The sequence below is a fragment of the Excalfactoria chinensis genome, chromosome 10 (genome assembly GCF_039878825.1).
Source record: "Excalfactoria chinensis isolate bCotChi1 chromosome 10, bCotChi1.hap2, whole genome shotgun sequence".
In the NCBI taxonomy this organism is placed as follows: Eukaryota; Metazoa; Chordata; class Aves; order Galliformes; family Phasianidae; genus Excalfactoria; species Excalfactoria chinensis.
The window spans coordinates 927,238-946,808 of NC_092834.1; the positions used below are offsets into that span (position 1 = coordinate 927,238).

General features: G+C 50.5%; 1 long non-coding RNA gene across 1 annotated transcript; it reads left to right on the forward strand.

The window, feature by feature from the left end:
- Window positions 1–9,034: 9,034 nt before the first annotated feature.
- On the forward strand, window positions 9,035–14,548 carry LOC140256969 (uncharacterized). Its single transcript, XR_011904890.1, has 2 exons — window positions 9,035–9,202; window positions 14,106–14,548. It is a non-coding gene; the product is annotated as an uncharacterized lncRNA (long non-coding RNA).
- The last annotated feature ends 5,023 nt before the right edge of the window (window positions 14,549–19,571 follow it).

Sequence of the window (19,571 nt, forward strand, 5' to 3'; positions counted from 1 at the left end):
CTGCCAGCCCCAGAGGTAGCGCCGGTATGGAAGGGTACGATTAGTGCCAATTAACACCAATTATTGGGACCACATTACTCCTGGAGCGAGGCTTACAGGAACCCAAGCAGTCAGTCTGTGCTTTGCATCTCTTTGCAGAGAGGACGTTTCCCCGTGTTCCTTCCATCCCTTCTCACACCAAAGGGATTTTCTTGGCCAGCTTTCCACCAAAGCACGATGCAGCCCCAGAAACCCGCTGTTGTGTCTGCAAATAAACATCTCCAAAAACTCTTGCAACATTATTTTTTTTTTCTCCTCACAGACCATCATGGAAAAGGGAAAGCAAACCGAGGCATTTCCATCTCATTAACCCAAACCACAGCTTTAATCAGAGCCTGCCTGATGAAACCTGTTTACACGCTTGCCATTGTTCATGAGCCGCGTTCATTAGGCGAGCAGCGTTAATGACTATCCCATGGTAGCAGCTTTAATCAGAGGGGAGGGTGAGGGACAGCCTTCCCTGGTGCTGTTCCAGTCAGTGCTCCCAGCAGCCCCTGGCCCCAGCAGCTCCAAATGCTGCCAAGTGTGGAGCATCACTTGTTCAAGAAGGGGGAAATGAGGAAAGTAGTAATGAAAATGCTCTGAAGGAGAGAAGACCAGTTGAGCTTCGCCCTGGAAACATGGAAGGCAGCAAACCTAAAGCTGGCAAAATGTGCCTTCACCAATCACAAAGCTCCTCTGTGCTGTGCTGGCCTTTTACACGGGCAGATAGCGATGGGACAAAGGGGAATGGCTTTAAACTAAAAGAGGGGAGAGATAGGTCAGGTGTTAGGGGGATGTTGGCACTGCTGCCCAGAGCTGTGGGTGCCCCATTGCTGGAGGTGCCCAAGGCCATGGATGGGGTCCTGGGTGACCTGCACAACCCTTCTGTGGCAGCAGATTGGAACTGGATGCGCTTCGGGGTCCCTCCCAACCCATCCAGTCTACAGTTCTTTGATTCTATGATTCTACAATTCCATGAACAGACTCCTGGGGTTGTGTGGTGGTGGTAGGCTGAGCCCAGAGCTGTGAGTGTTGGAGGTCCCAGGGTCCCACCAGGGCTCAGCCCACGGTGTCAAATGCTTCTCTCTAATAAGCTGGGCAAATTACTTTTGTCCCTCACTCAGGCTGGAGTCCCATGCAAATTCACCCCAGCACTCCATCATTATCTCTGTGCTCTAATTAGGCTTCCCAGCAGAGAGAGCTGGGTGGAGCCAGCGTGGGGCCATTCGTTATTCCTTAATGATGCTCTCCCTCCATGATAACAGCTACGAGGGGTGGTTGTGTGTACAGACACAAAGGGCATCTCATTTTGTTAAATGCAACCCTTGGTCTTCCCTTTTCCAAAAATAAAAGAAGTTAACAAAAAATCCCAAAGCAACAACAAAAGTCTGGGACTGGCATAGCATAGGGGCCTCTTAAGGCACTGCAACAACACAGCCAATAAGCACACATGCTTTGGTTCCCAACAGTACCACGCATCCTTCACTGAAGGGTTTCCTGCCATACAGCTCCTGTTGTAATTAAGAAGACCACAGTCATTTGCCTAATGGTTTTCAAAGTGCTGTCTGATGCTCCCCACATCTGTTGGCATCTTGGGTTGTGGTCCAGAATCAGTGGCACTGAGTTTTTTCCCAGTTTTGATGAATTCAATATATTCGTGTCAGCTGCTGATGTTTCCCCGTGCATTTTCCCTCCAAGCTCTGAAAGGAACCCAATGACATGAAAGCCAAAGTTGCAATGCCATAATCACACCCAACAAAGAGTCCCTTCCTCGTGCCCATGGCTGCAGTGGCCGCATCCTCAAGGAGGAATTTCCATCGTAAAGGGGAGAAGAGGTGGAGCTGTGGCCGTGCCCCAACCCCAGCCCAGGGGCACAAAGGGAGAACAGCAGTGCAGCAGTGAAAATGGCGCACATCATGCATATGCAAAGTCTGTCGGTAATTAACGTCACCGGTGATATGTCTGGGAAAGTTGCACCTCAGCCTCGCCTGATGTTCTGCTAATTAAAGGCTTATTTTGTTACGGGAAGCCCTTTGTGTGAGATGCTTCACACAATCCAGCCCGAATTTTATGACCTGTGGGCTCCGCAAAGTGAGTAAACTGATGATCCCGGATTGTGCAACGCTCATTAAATGTGAATGCTGTGTGTGTTTCCACCCCTGCATTGGGAAGGCCACTAATCATCTCTCTAATAATCACCCAAAGCGTCTGCTCACCCCAAACCCTTTCCTGAAATGAGAGCGCGGCGCAGTCCTGCTGGGCTTCTAATTTTAAATAGGCAAATTTCTGCAAACTTTATGTACTCGTTTGATGTCGAGCGGTGGTTCCACTGGTGAGGGGATGGATGGCTTTGGTGCTCCAATTAAGGGGCAGCGTGCTGGACCTGACCGAGGATAAAGCACCCCATTATTTTTTAGCACAAAGGAGCGATACTTATTGCCCCGGGGGCACCAAAGAGCATTTCTGGGCTGTATGGGGAAGAAAGAAATATATATCTATATATAAAAGGGGGGACAAAACATCCCCAAATGACATCATGGAGGATGCCATGGTGTGGGTGGAAGAGGGGATGCAGTGTGGCTGCCACCCATCCCCAGCAGCCGGCGCTTTGTTCCGAGCGCGACTCGCGTGTGTGGGATTTCATTAAACCCAGCCAAACAATTCTAATTTATTCCTGCCAGCTCAAACCATCATTTCTCTCCACTCCTGTTTTACTAAATTGCTACCTTTATTTTTGCAATGTGTCTGTAATTACCAAATGTTCCTACAATCTACCCAAAATTTCTCTCCTTGGAATAGTGGGGATGTCTACCCGGCGCTGTCAGGTTTTTTTTAAATGTTATGATTGATAAAATTAAACTGTGAATCAAGGCATGAAATCTGTCTCGTAGATACAATTTCTTCTCTCTCTTTTTTTTTTTGGCAATAGGAGAAAACAACACCAGTCAGAGAATCCCACAAAATGATTCACTGGAGATCGGAGGGAACGCGTGTCTTTTTGCTTGAAGAACTTAATAAGACATCCACAGCAACTCCAAGCCGTATTGTTATATTCAATTACTTATGAGGCCCCAAGTTTCTCCACTTTAATTGCTCGAAGCAGGGAAGCTTTAGTCACAGTGTAATGTACCCAGGCATGTATGGGGTTTAATGAATCATACTAACTCTGCACTCTAAGCAATTAGGTAAATCTAGCTGTTAGTTAGTGAGGCATAAAATAAATTTAATCTCTCTTCTAAAAAATCAATTACAGTGCTGTAATGTATAATTCAATTTGGGTCATGCTACATAAATTTTCTGGTTTTAGTATGTTTTTAAACTGGTTGTTATTCGATTTTGCAGGCTGCGTGTGTGCGGGTGTGCCGGGGGCAGTGTGCCCTCAGTGCAACGGGTAGGGATTCCCCATTGGCGTGCCCTACGTGGGGCTACACCATGGCCCCAGCTGAGTAGGGGACATTAGTAGTGGGTTGGCTATACTTCAGACACATGGGATCCCTGTGTGGATGCTGGGCACTGGGAACACCACTTCTACAGCATCCTACGTCCTCCCTAAAGAAATGCTTGGATGTGGGTGAGCGGTCATGCCTAGGGAATGGCCTTAAGTGGTGCCAGGGGAGTTCAGGTTGGATATTAGGGGACCATTTATTCCCCAAAAGAGCTGAAACACATCAGGACAGGCTACCCAGGGAGCGGTGGGGTCACCATCCCTGGAGGTAGTCAGGCAGCATGGAGATGGGGCGCTGAGAGATGTGGTCAGTGGTCATGGTGGGATGGGCTGGGGGATCCTAGAGGTCTTCTCCAACCAGAACGACTGTGATTCTAAGGAGGCACAGTACACAGACATCTGTGGTGCCAGCACAAAATGAAGGGAGATGCAGCAGCAGCCTATGGGGCACGGGAGGCACCCTGGGAGCAGCAGGAGCAGCTCAGCAGCCTTGGCAAGCACTGAGCAAATGAGTCATGGGCTGCAGTTGCAACTTGGGCCACGCTCAGTGCAAAAAGGACCGTGCTAGTGTGGGAGCAGCAGGGCATCCCAACAGCGCTGGGCTGGGAGTGCCCTCCAGCAGCAGGACAGCAGCCTGAGCTGGCTCTCTGTTGAGGCTGAATGCTGGAAGCTTTCAAGAGAAAGCAAGGTGCAATGTCTAGGGAACCTGGGTTTCTTGCAAGCACATGAAAACTCAGTGTCTCAACAAGAAGAGCCACCCTATGCCACCTCCAGCCCACAGGAGCTGTGCAGTGGGGCTCGGGCATATGTGTCTGATTCACCGCTAAGAGAGAAAAGCTGAATGGTGAGTTCAGCATGCAGAGTTAAAGAGGGGTCAGAGCACATTAACAACTCTGGCATAAAGATTAGCTGGCAATGCAAACAAGCCTGATTCACCACTAAATGTAGAAATTGGAAGCATAAATTCCGCAGCATGTTGCTCGACATAATTGAAATCTATTTTGCAACTTGCGTGCCTATAATGCAGCGCATCGAGGCAGTGTTTCAAACATCCTCATGGATGCACTGCTTTGCCTGGCAAGCATTCAGCAGACCCTCTTATGCAATAATGGCATAAGAATTGTCCCCATTTAAATCCTTCTGAAGATGGCTTTCCCATTTGGCAGGCACCTGGGTATGAGAAGCAAGAAGCCCCATTGCAGCTGAAGACACACACGGTGCAGAGGGTGAGGACAGACAGCAGTGAGCATGTGGTGATGCCTGGGAGCATCAATCCATAGTCACAGTCATTCATACCAAGTGTATTTCCCACACCCTCACTGCTCTCACACCTCGTGCTCATTTTTGTGCAATACCTTTTATTGATGAGTCCAATTCTAGAGTTGTAGTTGCTCCAGAGCTCCATGGAGAGCAGCTCAGTCCCAAACACTTCAAACAGGAGGTCAGGGTAATCAGCGCAGCACATGAACCTCAGCGTTAAAGGCCATCCACCTTGATCCAGGAGAGGAACATTGTTTAACATCCTTCAGTCAGGTACAGATTTTATTATGACCCCGCATTTCCACCTGTTGCCCAACATGTTTCCCATTGTGGTGCTTGCTCCTTGGCAGACTCATGGAACAGAACCAGGAGCATCCCTTCACCATCCCCAGCACGGGAACTGAAGGCACCGAGTGCCATAGGCTTCAGAAACGTGGCAATTTGTAGTCCAAGACTCTCCAGCTAAAATGCTTGGCCTCAAGCTGCAGCAATGAGCAAAGTATCCTGAATGGTGGTTGTGTGCTTCAGAGGTTGGGCTTACATGCTTTGATCCATGTCACTGCCATCTAATAATAACCAGCATGGAAAAGCACTGCAGTGAGCACTGGGTCGAGCTGTGGAGCTGTGCCACGAGCAGCCACGATGCTGAGTGCACAGCTTGGCACACAGAGCAGCACAGGGATGGCACCATGCTGGCAATGTGACCGTGGTGGCAACGCTGTGACAGATACCCCCAGCAGTGTCCCACAGATGGCAGCAGCCCCTGCTGGAATTGCCACCCATCAGTCTCGAAAGAGCACCATTACCTTCACTGCTGCTATCAAGCAGGGGAGCTTTTAATCAGGGCAATAAAAAGACAATAAATTAGGAGGGAATTAAGGCAAAATAATTGTTAAGCTCTCCAAGTTCCTCAGCTCGGGCAGACCTTTCCCATCCTTTGATGTCACCAAGTTTTAATAAGCCCTGGATCAGCTCCAGGACCACGGGGTCTGTGTGAGAGGAGACCTTGTGTATAAATACATAATTGGCATGTGCAGGAGTGCCTGCACGGACACACACACACACACACACGCATTGTGCTGCAACATTAATAGCACGTCCAGAATCGATACGCTGCTAAGTAGCATTTCTTGTCCTGGGATCCTATTTTCACACTCGCGGCAAATATGACCCTTGTCTGGGGCTGCCAGCTGCTTATAATTCTGACAGATGCAAGCACATTTCTGGGAAGCTGTATCCATTCAGTGGCTAAAGATCAACAGGCTCTGCTCAGGCTTTAGGAAGATTGATTGGCTCAGGAGAATCCCATTTGCAGCCCGAACTGAGAATAGGTTTACCACGGAGAGGCGTTAATGACTTTGATATCAGCGATCTAAATATGTCAACCTGCGACTCGTGTTGGTATTAAGGCACACTATATTTATACAAAACAGCCATTAGCAGAATGCTAATTAATGCGATTCGGTTTCCAAGTAAAGCTCGGCTCTTCCAAGGGGTGTAACGTTAGACTTCACTTTAATCCCCCGGAGCTGCGGCTGCGCCTGGGCATTCCTTGGGATCAGCCAGATGGAGCCATGCCATGTTCTGTGGAGCACCCCGGGTTGGGAGCGCCCGCTGCTGGGTGGGAAGAGGCTGTGGGGCATTTCCTATGGGAAAACTCAGTCTGAATTACAACACCCACCTCACCCCCCAGCAAACAGGGCTGTGTGCCCTAAGCATGACCTCCATACCTGCTGTGGCGAGTGCTTAGAGAAGGGCTGGAGATGGCGTTGGTGTTGATGAGAGGTGACGGCCCCACATCAATCCAGGAGAGGATCAGGTTGGACGTTTAGAAACATTTCTTCACTGAAGAGCTGTAATGCACCAGCACAGGCTGCCCAGGGAGCAGTGGAGGTTTCCATCCCCAGGGATACTCAAGGAACACAGAGAGATGTGGCACTGAAGGCCATAATCAGTGGGGCATAGTGGGGTGGGGATCTCAGAGGCTATTTCCAACCTTAATGATTCTCTGATCACCTACCTTGAGGGGGGGGCAATTAATGCTGAAGGTTCTTCTACACACACACCAGATGGGTTCGTTCTTGGATGGACGACACCAAAAAGAGGTGAGGTACAGATTGCCATCTCCACATTGCCTTTGCTCCTGCGCTCTGCCCATTGCAGCACAGGGCTGAAAGCCAGCTCCATCAACCCCAGCAAGGCCTGGAGCTCCCACTCAGTGTCCTCAGCTTCCATGGGGAACTAGAGATCTCCTGCATAGGATTCATCAGGCCACAGCTCCCAGCTATAATAGCATCAGCTCCATATAAAGCATAATTACAATGAGCTGCAATTAAGGAGATTTATCACAGCTGGCCAGGCTCCAGGAGCACCTGAACCAGCCTTGACTATCAGGAGCCCCAAGCAAGGGTTCTGCAGCCATAAGGGGACAGCTGCATCTCTCCTGCCAATGGAGGAGCACGTGGGGGCAGAGCCAGCAGTGTGAGGTGAGCGTTCAGAGCCTCACAGTGCCAAACTGAGAAGCATCTGTACATCCTTCCCATCATCAGGTCGTTCTGTGCCTTGTTACAAAGCCAACGAGACCTAGGGGAGAAGGAGAAATAAAAAGCAAACTCACAGGGTTGCTGAACGCATTACATACTGAGGCTTCAGAAAACTGATGCCAGGAAGAAGATTAATGGAGCAGAGCTGCAAAAATAGGAAAGAAAATGAAAACCGGGTGAGAACAGGGCTGGTAAAATGCTGCACTGCTGCCAAAGGGCCTGCCCCCTGATGGCAGGGTCACAGCCACGGGCTGGGTGCTGCTGTTAATGGAGGGTGCTCGACCTGCACGTCTTGCTGATGTTCTGGGCAGCCTGCAGCATCAATCTCATTAGCAGCGTTAAATTAGGACAAATGAAAGATGTTTTTCCCTTAACTGGAGTCCAAAAAAAGTAATAATAATCACATACAAGAGATGGAGTGGCTTCGAAGGGGGTGGGGGATCTCTCCAGGAGCAGAACAAAAGCTGTCTGTGTACGAACTGCTCGCAGCACCTCCTGCAGCTGATGTGGGGACAGTGGTGAAAACTGCTGCCAAGGGTGGGTTTGTGGGTTTGCTTACGGAGCCTTCAGAGCGCTGCTCCCTTCTGCTGAGCGCAGTGCTGATGGATGCTGCTGGCTTTTTGCAAGGCAGTGCTGGTGGGTGCAGCGGGACTGCAAGAAGTGAGTGCATGGCTGCGCATGGCGGAGCGGTGCAGCAGTCGTTGTGCTGAGCTCTCTGTTAGCAAACGGGAATGTGGGACCTGCTGTCGGCGCTCGCTGCACCCCTCTGCACGCAGCCGGCCCCACGGTGTGCAGCTCCCAGCTCATCAATGTGCTAAAGTCATTATGGAGGGGATTGTGGGAAATATTGGTTTTTCATTACAGCCGACTTCACTCGAGCTGCTGGTGATGGAGAACGAGCTCCATGCATCACAGCAGCAGCTGGCTGTAGGATGAGTGCGTGGCAGCCCTGATGCATCCTTTCCAATGGGGGATATCGGATGGTTCTGTGATCCTCCACCAGCAGCCAGCTGCACTTTGCTCAGCAGAGAGCAGCAGGAGCAGCTGGGTGCACAGCTCAGGGCTGCACCGCTGCTTCTGATCTGCAGGTTTTGCCAAACTGCTTTGTCCTGCTGCAGCCTTCAAGCCATGCACCCTTCTCACCACAGCCAGCAGGCTTTTGTAACCACACCGGTGCAGTGGTGGTGCAGATCGTTGTATGAGTGCAGGTGGCCACTCTGCTCCCAGCTCACAAACCCTGCTTGCATTGCTTCTAGTAACCATCAGCAGAATAAAAACCTGACTTTTTCTCCTGAGCCAAAGAACCCAGAAAGTGCTGAGGCACTTCGACAACAAGAAGCACTGGGGCAGCTCCAGCATTCCTCCTTGAAGCCAGAGATACAAATTGCAGTGAAGCAGCAGGGCTGTGTGTCCAAGCACTGCAGTCCATCATCAGCCAGGAGCCCAGGACTGAAGCAAAGCACCCCAGGTTCTGCAGGGTGGGAGGTACAGCCTGGACTGACAGCTCAGTGCAGGCTGTCTGAATTGCTTTCTCTGTAAAGCACACATTTAAGGGCAGACCTCCCGCTGCTGGGGATGGGGCCAAGCCCCTGGCTGCCACCCAGCTCCCTCCGGCCAGCGCCTGTTCTGGCTCCTTATGCCGCATTTTCACCCAGGGCAGTGCCAAACCACTCCTCCACGATGGGGACAGCCTGGGAGAGCCTCTGTCCCAACTTGGGGGGGTGAGTACGGGGGGGGGGGGGGTCAGCTGGGCTGGGAGGGCACAGGAGTGATGCCAACATGGGTCAGCGCCACTTGTCATCGCCTCGCTGCCAGCAAGCTTTGTGCCCGGGTGGTCAGGATCCGAGCTGTGATGTTAGAGCCCAACTCCCTCCTGTCTGGACATGAACCAAAGCAAAGTCCAATGGGAGGAGCGGAGCTGCAGCTGCTTTGGGTAAGTGGAGAATCCCAGGGGTAATAAATACAGTGGGATGATCAATGAGAACCTGCAGGGAGGGATGTGGGGATGGGTGCATCCTGCTGTAGCCCCACCACTGTGGTTGGGCAGAACATGATGGCTGCAGAACAGCACCATGTACAGCCTGGAGCCCTTCTAGTCTCCTCTCCTTGTGGGGATTTTCCAGTGTTTCTCCTTTTCTGCAGCTTAGGATAAAGCCGGATCCCCGCGTTAACCTCAGCCTTGGCCCCCATTGCATCCCTATGGGAGCAGCAACATCCATCCCACGCAGCCCCCAAAACCAGTGCCAGCCTGGGCTCCCAGTCCCACACTGAGGTGCACAGACCCCACAGCAGCACAGTGCTGCATCCTCAGCTGCTCACACGCAGCCATCGACAGCGATTACACAGCGCTTGCTCTCCTAATTGTCTCCCTGATCTGTTTTCTAATCTGAGATGTCTTAACATAAACAATTACAGCCAAGTAACTGATTAATCATTCAAATGAAATTAAAATGGAGTGTTTTAATATATTTAGATAATGCACATGTGCAACAGGGAAAAAAAAAAAGAGCGATGCTTATCTGCAATTGTCACTTAGAATGGATGAGTTCCAATTATTTGTGTGGGAGAAAACAGAGGTATAAAGATCAGGATCCAAATTATTGTGTAAACAGTTGACATATTCTGAGCACACTTCTTTAAATGCCACTAAATAGATATTTAAATGAGGATGAATAATTGCATCAATAATTCATTTGCAGCTTTGAAGGAAGCTTTTGCTGATGTTGGATGGTGGGAATGGGCAGCGTGGCTCCAGAGCTTTTTGCATTGAGGCAGAGGGAGCTTCTCCAAAACCCCGACTCTTTGCAGGCCCAAAGGCTTGCATGGAATCCCAACCTGCCCCAATATATCTGCATAGATCCAGACTCCCATGTCCAGATGCACACGAGCTCATGCCCACTGCCATGCTGGGACTGACCCAGCAGCCAACCCCAGAGGCGACGCATCTCTTTCCTGCAAATTGGTTTTTAATCTGGGTGCCTTTAAAAACACAGCCATTGAAAAGAAAAGCAAGGCCGCTCATGCTTATAGCACGTTATCCAACAGGGCGAGGGAGTGAGGTTTGCTAAGCACTGGTTCTTTAAATAACACAGCCTCGCACAGCGGTATGTGGCAAGGAGTAACCCAACACAGCCTCCCGCAACGAGATACAGCATCAGACATTTAAAAGGGAATAGCTTTGATGCCGACCGTCAGCAAAAAATGCAGACAGCAAGTGCAGGCTTTCATCTGCTGCCATGCACAGAGCAGCAAGAGCCCCATCCCAACGTCCTGCTGAGCTCAGAGGGTCTCTTAATGGGCAAAGAGAAGGTGAAACGCACAGAAGAACAGTGAGGATCTCCCCAGCTTGGAGATAGGAGGAAAGCAGGAGGGTGCAGCAGGCGTTGCTCAGCAGCTCCGTCACCGCAGCGCTGTGTGCTGTTTGCTGTCTGTGGGCAGGGGAGGAGCTGCTCGTTATTAAGCAATAATTGGGAAACCATCAGCTGCTGTTTCAGTTCTGTTGGGTAACACTTCCCGAGGTGTAAAAACCCACAGCGCTGTGCAGTGCTCCTTGGCTGCTGCCCTAAAGATCTCCAACATTTTGGGCTCTGTGAGCACCTCTGTGCATGGGGAGAGGCCAGCAGTGATTGCAGGCTGTCAGCATCAGGTAATAGATGGCAGCTCAGGTTCAAATGTGGACACACAGCCCTGACCTCCCCTCTCAGCTGAGCACCAGAGCACCCACCCACAGCAGGCCACAGCTCCTGGCCTGGCACGGGAGCTCTGTACAGCTCTGGAACCACCTTTGGTGCTCCTATACATCAGCAGGGGACACTAAGTGGGGTGAACACCAACCTGAGCACTATGCAGGTGGCCCAGTGCTGTAAGCCTTTGGGTTTGGAGGGCTGAGCCCATGGCAGTGCCTGGTGCCGTGCTGGATGTGTGCTGCTCAGCACGGCTGAGCTCAGAATATGATTGTCAGCCTCTGTAATTTTCCAGTGACAGCTCGAAAAGAAACAGCTGAGCCACGGAGCTCCAGCTCCACATGCCATCTATTTCTACTGTCAGCTCCGGAGAGATCTTAATTATAATGGCTTTTGGTGCTCATTCCTTTCTAATGCTGTAACAGAGAGATGATTGCAGCCGTAAACGAGCGATCAGGCTATTCCCTGCTGGGCAGTAACGCTGGTTGTCAGGCTGGGGAGGGACGGCACGCACCGAACTGCTCCCCAGCTACAGCTCACTTTGCACACTCACTATAAAATGGAATTTGACTCACTCATGGCTGTGAGTTACAGGGCAGCAGGCAGTAATGGCACCGGGAAGAGGGAAGGAGGGGGAGGTTTATTTGGCTGCCCCATCTGGAAGCAGCAAGGGGCAATTGTGCACTGGCTCTGTGTAAGGCTGGTGAGGCCGGCTCCAAGTATTGGCCCAGCAATGGGATGGGCTGCAGCCCCAGCAAAGCTTCCCCCCTCAAGGACTGGTGTGGAGGAGAGGACGTGAGCCATCACAGAGGCATCAGAGACTGCAGCCCAGACTCTCCTAATGCCCGCAGATAGGAAAGTCTCCAGATATTTGCATCTTATCTTAAAAGGAGTTTTGTGTGCACTTGTGGATGTGGTTGTCCTGGGAAGCGCTGCACCTCCAGGCTGAGGACCCGCTCAGCTCACACTGTTTATTTAGCTTTGTGCATCCTTCCCACACACAGGACCCCCTCCCAAAGGAGCACAGAATGGATGGGGACGTGCCTCCTTTTGCTCCATCTACTCATTCCCAGAGCAGCCATGCAAAAAGAAGAGCAATCACCCCACAGAACCGACCTGGAGAGGCAAAGCACTGAACCCTTGGGCAGAGCACACGTCCTCAGCCTGACTCATTGCCAGGTTTATTGCCTTTGCAGGAAGGCTGCTATCTGAGCCATAAAATGATTTGCAGAATCTTCAAAAGCTTATAAAGGCAGTGATTGATACGCTCATCTGCTGGGCACTTCCTGCCTTTAAAAGTCTGGCTTGTAATCAGAGCATCTCAAAATAAAAAGAAAGAAAAGCCATGTAAACACTCTGCTCGATGTTTTCACAGCTTTCTGCTGGCACCAGCGGGCTCTGCTCCTTCCTGGAGCCACGGGCCTGCCTGGTTAACTCGTGAGCATCCAGAGGGACAGCTGTTCCCCAGGCCCAGCTGTGCACCGTGGGCTGTTTCTATTTGCTCCTACTCCCATACCACCCGTATGCAGCCCTCCAACTCCTGCTTCTCCCTTCCCTCCCCCTCTCCTCCTCTATTTGTGGGCAATATCCCATATTCCCATCCCTGTGTTTGCTGGGCTCACCATGTTCTGCATCACCCTCACGTTGGTGCAAGGCATGACATGCAAACACCATGGGGGTGGCACAGGAGATGCTCTGCAGAAAGATGTTAGGCCCTAAATACAGCAGGGGCATCACAGCAGCACACCCCACAGCACTAAAATGGGCTGCCCTATAGCGATGCTCCCAGCGCATCCCAGTAAGGATGGGGAGGAGGCGGTGGTTTGTTTTCTGCTGGAGCAAGTTCACAGCTGGAAAGAAAGCAGTGAAATCCTCTCGTGGGTCATGGGTGGCAGAGCAAGTTGCACTATGGCTATCTATGCCTCAGGGCTGCCACAGATTTGTATCTTTGTCATTACGCATTCTAAAGAGGAAAAAAAAAAGGAAGAGGCAAAGGCTTGTCCCTTTCTGAAGTCACAAAGTCAGAGGATCGCTGACTCAAGCACCAAAAGTCCCCGAGCAGCGCTGCTCGTGCAGATTTAGAATCAGCCCCAGCCAACCTACAAGAATAATTATTTCTCTGCTCTGCTGTGCTATTTAAAGTGCAATGAAGTACAAAGGCGCTGCGTGGTGTGCAGAAGAGTTATGCTCTCACACACTGAGGCGCTGTGCAGGTAAATCAGCCCAGCCCTGCTCCCCTGAGGCCGTGGGTTGGTTCAGCACTGCGACAGGGATGGTGCAAAGCCATTGGAGTGGCCATGCATGAGCAGGCAGCCCCCAGGGCCAGCATCATCTCCCCTGCACCACCCCAGCCTCTTTCCCTCCACTTCCCCCCGTCCCCTTGCACTAAACCAAAGCAGGGGTGGGATTCTGTTAAAAAAAAGAGCACTCAAATCCCACCCCACCCCCTATTTTTGTTGTTGTTTTGGTCCTACAATATTTTATGGCTCATTGTTGGCTTTCTCGTCTTCTTATAATTCATAAAAGCAGCCCTGCTTGCCATGCTTGGCTTCACCTCAAGTTCAGTAAATCGAGGTATTTAATTAAACACAGCAATTTATCGGCTCTCAGCCCAGTTCATAAGAAACTCACGCATCATTTGAGCAGGATTTTCATATACTTCACTTGGAAAAAGTACAGAGCCAGCTTTAACAGCACAAAATACAGATTTTTGGCAACACAGAGAGCCACTTTTCCTCCTCCACAAGCACGTTGCTGCCCCCCATCAGTGCCTGCCGGCTGCCCCATACATCCAGGGTAAACCTACACTTGGCCTGGATTACTCAACAAGAATAAAGATGTTCTGTGACATACCAGCAGACATCCTTGGGAACAGACCTGGGGTCACCCAGAAGGTGTTCCAGAACCACAGAGATGTGGCACTGAGGGACATGGCCAGCGGGGATGATGGGATGGGGTGGGCTTGGGCATCTCATGAGGCTTTTCCAGCCTCAGTGATTCTATTTTATGACTGTGTCCACCATGATGGTCCTGGGGAGCATGTTTCACTCACCTGAATAGTATCTGTTGGAGGCTGAACGTTGGTTTGAGATTCTCACCTTGTGGCAGAAGCTGCAAGAAGGACAGGACTTCATTTTCTTCCATGTCTTTCAGGTTACAGGACCATGTTGTGCTGTGCACAGAGCAAATGTGAGGCATTACCCACACAGCTGAGCCATGAAAATCAAGGAGGATGACAATGGCTGTCCAGTATCACAGTACCACCACCACCACCTGCCCCTGCCAAGCCTGAAATGCAAAGGGAAAAACATGCAGATGACAAATATTTCACTGATTCTATAGCTTGTCTGGAGCGACAACAATGCCATCTACCAAATAAATGCATTACCAGCACATAGCCCATCCCAGCACCTTGGGTCTGCGTTTGCCATGCGGACTGTTGAACGGCTCCATGAGCAGTGCAGAGAGCTGCGCCCGCAGAGATGCTGTGGAAACAAAGGCAGCAAAATAAAACTTGGAATTTGCTTTGAAATTCTGCCTTGGATCTTCAGGAAAAAATAAAATAAAACCAAAAAGAAACACCCGGAAAAACAGAACAGATGTGTGGTGTTCTTTATTCTTAGTCTCACGGAGGCGAGCTGCCCCCCACTCTCTAAAGCAGGTGAAGGCAGCAAAGCCCAGAGCTTTGTGAGCCCCTGGTTCCCAGTGCTGAGAGCTCAGTGCTGTGCGGGTCTGACGGAGAGATCTGAGGAGCCCAAGGCTTCTTGCTCACATCGCCACGCACTTCAGAAAGAGATCTGAGCAATAACACAACAACAACATGTGCAACTACTTAGAAGTCAATTAATATCAGAGGAAGGACCCTTGTTGAATCCAGCAGAAAGAATGATGGTTACATTTCCGGAATAATGGCTGAAATTTGCCATTGTGTGTCATCAGGAATCATTTAAAATAGTTTTGATCTCAGCTCTTTCTGTCGGGGCTCTAATGAATTAACAGATGACAGATTTCTGTAATGAAAGGCTGTGTTTTAAAGACAAGCCGACATTGTTTTTCCTGTACTACTCATATAATTTGGGATGTTTAAAAATAATTACAGCGCAAGATGAATACCTTACAAGGTTTCAGATATTTCGCACATGCTGAGCCTTCCTCCTGCGCAGGTTTTAGGGGCTGCATTAGGACCCAATCAACATCCAAGTTCTAACAGCCAACATCTAACATCCAACTTCTGACAGCCAACTTCCAATATCCAACACCCAACTTTCAATGTCCAACACACAACTTCCAATGCACAACTTCCTACTTCCCATATCCAACACTTGACTTCCAGCACCCAACTTCCAGCATCCAACTTCCAGCATCCAACTTCCAATGGCCAACACCCAATGTCCAACATCCATCTTCCAACATTCAACTTCCAGCACCCAACGCACAACTTCCAACTTCCCATACTCAACATCTGACTTCCAACACCCAACTTCCAACATCCAACTTTCAACACCCAACATCCAAAATCTGACTTCCAACGTCCAGCTACCAACATTGAATTTCCAACACCCAACACGCAACTGACATCCTCACAGCCCAAGTATCACCAATCAGAGCTCCTGCAAGAAAGTAAGAGTCCCTGCTGCCCCACAGCAGCCCCACAAGCCCTAAAAGCCCCCACAAAGCCCATGAGGTGGGTGCAAAAGGCAAAGACCGGTGCAGCGATGTCTTCCGCAATGCTCTCCTCATTAGCTCGGTGCTGGATCACATTTTTGTGCAGCGCAAAGGGACCACAAAGGCATATTATATTCAATGTTAAGTAAACAAACTTTTGAAATGGACTTTTATTGATTCCATACGGCCATCTGGCTTGGAGGAAAAAGCCCCCCTCCCTTTTCCCCCCTCCCTGTGAAAATATTCGAAGGCTGGGGGCTGGCAGCGACTCAGCGTGGCTGCAAACCACCTAGTTTCCTCTGCGGTTAACAACACAGGAAAACGTCGAACTCTCAGATAAATGTTGGAGGCTTATTTGGTTCACCCATCTGGTAGCCAGCCTGTTCTGCGAAAATTAAAGATATACATATGCAAATATTCGCGGTCTGCTTCCAAGATCTAAAGAATTTTTATGATGTAACCACAAAAAGAGGTTATTTAATGTTGACAATATGTAGCGGAGCAAAGCACTATAATGCTGCATATGGTAATGTAACTTATGAAAATGAAGCCGCAGTGCCCTTACAGAGTAATGAAAAGCAGATTTCACCTTGAAGACTATTTGAGCTGTTTAGCTTGTAATGACTTGAAAAAAAGAAAAGAAAAAACACACCCAAAAACATTGGTGTGAAAATACAACTTGCCACACAACCACACGAGCCCCAGGCTGTGCGTGGCAGCATCTCGCTGTGGGCGTCCTCTACCAAGCGGCCCCAAAGGCAACCTGCCTGCAGGTCTCTGCTGCCCTGTGCCAACAAGGGACTCACTGCACGTCCCTTTTGTGGTCCCTGGGGTGGCCCGTTCTCCCCTGCAGGGCTGGGGGCATTTGCAGGCAGATAGGGCACAGAGTCGGTGCTGATATGGATGTTGTGTTCCCATGTGGCCACCAGTGTGGTGGCTGGAGAAGGGGACAACACAACACCACACATCACCACGGGATGCTCCAGCTCATTGCTGGCCATCCAATGCCTCATCGGGGCAACTGCTTGTGGAGGATACCATAGAATTACAGAATCCTATAGTCCTAGAGCCACAGAATGGTTGGATTGGAAGGTACCTCAGTGCTCATCCAGTTCCAACCTGCTGCCACGGAGGAGCTGATCGTGCTGCTCAGAGCCCCATCCAGCCTGGCCTTGGGCACCTTTGGGGATGGAGCACCCATTTCTCTGCTCCAATGCCTCAGTGCCCTCTTAGTGAAGAATTTCCCCTAAACTCTGACCTAAATCCTTTCTTTTTGCACCAAACCACTCCCAGTGCCTAAAGGCACCCTACAGCCGGGTGGCCATCTGAAATGCCAGTCTAGCTGTGGACAAGCTCCAGCCAGCTGCACAGCCCTGGTGCAAAGACTTATTGCTCCTGCTGACATTAATTACGTCCTCTTGCTGTAACAAGCACCTTTGTACATTATGCAAGCTCTTTGCCTGTCATCAGTGGCCTCAGAGAAAGAGAAAGATGTTTGAATTAACAAAATATTACTGTGATCTTCTCCCTGACAGTATGGAAGCAATAATATTTAGCGAGTAACTGAGTTTCCTTTAATAATTTAGTAGACTGTAAAAACCTTGATCATCCCACTGACTCCGAGAACAAAATTGTCAAGCTTTGTGCATTCTAAACTGAGATAAAAACACAAGCAGATTCCGTAAGAGAGAGGAAAAAAAAAAAGTTTAAAATTGCATTTCAAAAAGCTCATTAAAAACCCAGCCCTCTGCAAGAAGGAGGGCAGAGAGACTGATCTGTAAAGCAACCCAAGCCTGGTGTGTGCACTTTGATGCAGAGCGCTGCACGGAGACCTGCATCCACCCCTAGCAGCATGGGCCAGCAGGGGCAAGGATGCTTTGTGGGGAAGGTCACCCCTATGGAGAGCTCATCCCTGAGCTTATTGCCAGCAATTGTCTGCAGCAGCCCTCCCTGAGTGCCGTGGGGGTGTCACCAGCTGCCCATTGCTTTTCCAGTCCTGTTGTCCTTACCTTGAATGCTGTGGATACAAACTGCCCAAAGCAGGACATGGAGGCTTTCGGTACCACCCGACACCCACCCTGTGCCCTTGGGCAGAGCAGGAGGAGGGATGAGAAGCTCTGAGGTGTGGTGAGACCCACAGCACAGCGGCACCCGAGGGCTTCTTGGAGGTGTTCCTGAATGGCAGAGATGCAGCACTGAGGGCATGGTCAGTGTGCACGGTGGAGTGGGCTTGGGGTTGTCAGAGGTCTTTCCAGTCATCATAATTGTGCAGTTCAGACAGCAGCACTGTAGGGGTCCCAACACCCCACAGCACGCTGATTTCCTCACTTGGGCTGTTGTCATTGGGCTTCTCCCGGGAGCTCCCCGTCATCCAGGCGAATAATTGGACACGCCGCGTTTTGGGGCAACAACGTTGGATGCTACAGATCCTCCCGGCTCGGGCTCAGCGAGGCGGAGCGGCACGGACATGGAAAGCCATTTCCCAGAGAGGGCACTGCCGGGGAGCTCGAGGAGGGAAGGCTGGAAGAGACAAGAAAGCCGAGAACCATCAGCTTCCTTGACAGGGCCAGAACTATTAAAGGAGCACTTAGAGCCCTTAACATAAAAATGCATCAAAGAGGAAAACCAGATGAGAACAGATCCATTTGCCTTGGAGAAATGCTGCTCTCTGATACGCTGCCTTCTCGGCTGTGGCTGCGGATGGAAATGCCTTCGGGCAGCAGAGCTGTTTTGTCTAACACGGTATTTGCAGAGGGCATTTTAAAGGGAAGCCTCTCCAGAGAGGTTACCAGCCCTCAATAGCTGCTTCCCACCTCGTTGTCATGCAGAGCAAAAAGCCCCCAAATCCACAGTGATGAAAGTGAGATTCCTTTTTAGATAAACACGTAATATCAATGACAAAAGGATGAACCGAAACGACATCAATGCTCAGAGAATCAAAGTGCTCAGCGCCGGGCTGCAGCTCTGCTCTGGTGTCCCGAGGCTCAGCAGCACCATACCTGCCTGCTGTCCCCCGGGCAGTGTCTTATCGTCATGGAAAAGCAGCATGGAATCATTAAGGCTGGTAAAGACCTCTGAGTTTCCCAAGCAAACCCTCTGCGCCCACTGCCCACCTCCCTCAGTGCCACATCCCCGCGGTTCTGGAGCACCACCAGGGATGGACCCCCACCCCCCACCCTTCCCACCCCACTCACTGAGCTGCTGTGTGGTGCAGCACCGCTCTTTTGGAGAGGAAATATTTCCTAATATCCAACCTGACCCTCCCCTGGTGCACCTCAAAGCCGTCACCTCTTGTCCTATCAACATCACAGCAGGATATTGCGCTCATGAAGATGCCAGCATGGGAAAGATGCTGCAGTGCTCCCCATGAAGGGATAGGGGTGAGCATGGCATCAAAGACCGCCATCACTTGCTTGGTGTCAGAGCACCAGGGCTGTATCTCTCACACGTGCCTATTCCAACCCATAAAGAAACCCTCATCTGTGCCATTTTCCTACAGGAAGCACACGCATGCAACCCCCCCTTGTGTTCCCAACCCCAAGGCAGCACGCGTTTGGTCCCCTTGACATTCAAACCCACCTCTGTTTATTCCTCACCATAAAAGCATGCAGCCGAGGGAGCACGGACACAGCAGAACATCTGGGACTCATCTCAGCCCCTTTGTTGAGCAGTGAGTCAACAGAAGGTGTGATGAGAGCCAGATGTTCGGCTGCAGCCATACATCATAAGTGGAGTGGATTACAATGAGGGGACAAATAAAGAGGAAAGCCTGGGAGAATATGTAGAGCCCCCGGAGGGCTTTAAAACTGATTTTAAAAACCCATTTCCCCAGATTCAGAAGGAATTTTATAGAGTAGAACCATCATAACACATAATGTTTGTTGCAAGGCCAGGCGACGCAGAGCCGGGGCTTCAGGCAGGAATGAACCCCCTCAGGGTTCCTGGGAATGGGGA